The sequence below is a fragment of the Bombus vosnesenskii genome, unplaced genomic scaffold, assembly GCF_011952255.1.
Source record: "Bombus vosnesenskii isolate JDL3184/JDL3185 unplaced genomic scaffold, Bvos_JDL3184-5_v1.1 scf7180000015234, whole genome shotgun sequence".
NCBI classification, from domain to species: Eukaryota; Metazoa; Arthropoda; class Insecta; order Hymenoptera; family Apidae; genus Bombus; species Bombus vosnesenskii.
The window spans coordinates 2,922-5,842 of record NW_022883897.1 but is presented as its reverse complement, the minus strand read 5'-3'; positions in this window follow the sequence as shown (position 1 = coordinate 5,842).

The window sequence follows — 2,921 nt, the reverse complement described above, 5'->3', positions numbered from 1 at the left end:
CTATTTTGCTTCTTTCAACGCTGAGACGATAGTGCATTACATTTGCAGTGTAAAATAGAGTTCAGCGAGCGCTTAAACGTCGAAATATCTGCAGCGAGAAGGAAATGACAGTTAGTTTTCGTCAAAATGGACGAAATCTTCGCGATTTGCGAGGTATTTTGCGTGTTTCGACGCTTAAGCGGTAGTGCGTTAGATTGGCTGTATAAAACTGAGTTCAACGAGCGCTTATACGTCGAAATGTCTCCAACGGGAAGGAAATGACGGCCAGATTTCATCGAAATCGACGAACCACCGCGATTTTCCAGCTGGCTCGTGAAGACAGCCTGACGCTGAAACGGTAGCGCATTTACTGCACCGTAAAATGGGGTTCAACGAGCGCTTTATACGTCGAAATCTCCAACGGGAAGTAAATGACCGCTAGATTTCACAGAAACGACGAAATCTTCGGGATTAGTGCGACCTATTTTGCTCTGCTGTGGACGCCCAACGGGTGCACAGCCGTACAGTGTAAAAGGAGTTCAACGAGCGCTTATACGTCGAAATGTCTCCAACGGGAAGGAAATGACTACAGATTTCATCGAAATCGTCGAAATCTTCGCGGATTTTGCGAGCTTTATTTTTGCATGTCCTGGGTCGCTTAAGCGGTAGTGCATTGCATTTGCAGGTAAAATGGAGTTCAACCAGCGCTCAGGACGTCGAAATATCTTAAAACGGGATGAATGGCGTCTAGATTTTTCCGAAATCGACGAGGCCTTCGCGAATAGCGAGCTATTTTGCTTGTTTCCACGCTGAAACGATAGTGCATTACATTTGCAGTGTAAAATGGATTTCAACGAGCGCTTAAACGTGGAAATATCTCCAACGGGAAGGAAATGACAGTTAGTTTCCGTCAATATCATCGCGATTCGGGAGCTATTTTGCTTGTTTCGGCGCTTAAACGGTAGTGCATTGCACTTGCAGTGTAAAATGGAGTTCAACGAGCGCTTATACGTCTGAATGTCTCCAACGGGAAGGAAATGACAGTTAGTTTTCGTCAAACTCGACGAAATCTTCGCGATTTGGGAGCTATTTCGCTTGTTTCGACGCTTAAACGGTAGTGCATTGCATTTGCAGTGTAAAGTGGAGTTCAAACAGCGCTCAGACGTCGAAATATCTCCAACGAGAAGGAAATGACACTTTGTTCTCATCAAAATCGACGAAATCTTCGCGATTTGGGATCTATTTTGCTTGTTTCAACGCTGAGACGATAGTGCATTACATTTGCAGTGTAAAATAGAGTTCAGCGAGCGCCTAAACGTCGAAATATCTCCAACGAGAAGGAAATGACAGTTAGTTTCCGTCAAAATGAACGAAATCTTCGCGATTTGCGAGGTATTTTTCGTGTTTCGACGCTTAAGCCGTAGTGCGTTAGATTTGCTGTGTAAAACTGAGTTCAACGAGCGCTTATACGTCGAAATCTCTCCAACGGGAAGGAAATGACGGCCAGATTTCATCGAAATCGACGAAATCATCGCGATTTTCCAGCTATTTTGCATGTTTCGACGCTGAAACGGTAGCGCATTACATTTGCACCGTAAAATGGGGTTCAACGAGCGCTTATACGTCGAAATGTCTCCAACGGGAAGTAAATGACCGCTAGATTTCATAGAAATCGACGAAATCTTCGGGATTAGTGAGCTATTTTGCCTGCTGTGGACGCCTAAACGGTGGTGCATTGCATGTACAGTGTAAAAAGGAGTTCAACGAGCGCTTATACGTCGAAATGTCTCCAACGGGAAGGAAATGACGGCTAGATTTCACCGAAATCGACGAGATCTTCGCGATTTGTGAGCTATTTTGCTTGTTTCGACGCTTAAACGGTAGTGCATTACATTTGCAGTGTAAAATGGAGTTCAACGAGCGCTTAAACGTCGCAATATCTAAAACGGGAAGGAAATGGCGTCTAGATTTCATCGAAATCGACGAAATCTTCGCGATTTGCGAGCTATTTTGCATGTTTCGACGCTTAAACGGTAGTGCATTACATTTGCAGTGTAAAATGGATTTCAACGAGCGCTTAAACGTTGATATATCTCCAACGGGAAGGAAATGACAGTTAGTTTCCGTCAATATCATCGCGATTCGGGAGCTATTTTGCTTGTTTCGGCGCTTAAACGGTAGTGCATTGCACTTGCAGTGTAAAATGGAGTTCAACGAGCGCTTATACGTCTGAATGTCTCCAACGGGAAGGAAATGACAGTTAGTTTTCGTCAAACTCGACGAAATCTTCGCGATTTGGGAGCTATTTCGCTTGTTTCGACGCTTAAACGGTAGTGCATTGCATTTGCAGTGTAAAATGGAGTTCAAACAGCGCTCAGACGTCGAAATATCTCCAACGAGAAGGAAATGACACTTTGTTCTCATCAAAATCGACGAAATCTTCGCGATTTGCGATCTATTTTGCTTGTTTCAACGCTGAGACGATAGTGCATTACATTTGCAGTGTAAAATAGAGTTCAGCGAGCGCCTAAACGTCGAAATATCTCCAACGAGAAGGAAATGACAGTTAGTTTCCGTCAAAATGAACGAAATCTTCGCGATTTGCGAGGTATTTTGCGTGTTTCGACGCTTAAGCCGTAGTGCGTTAGATTTGCTGTGTAAAACTGAGTTCAACGAGCGCTTATACGTCGAAATCTCTCCAACGGGAAGGAAATGACGGCCAGATTTCATCGAAATCGACGAAATCATCGCGATTTTCCAGCTATTTTGCATGTTTCGACGCTGAAACGGTAGCGCATTACATTTGCACCGTAAAATGGGGTTCAACGAGCGCTTATACGTCGAAATGTCTCCAACGGGAAGTAAATGACCGCTAGATTTCATAGAAATCGACGAAATCTTCGGGATTAGTGAGCTATTTTGCCTGCTGTGGACGCCTAAAC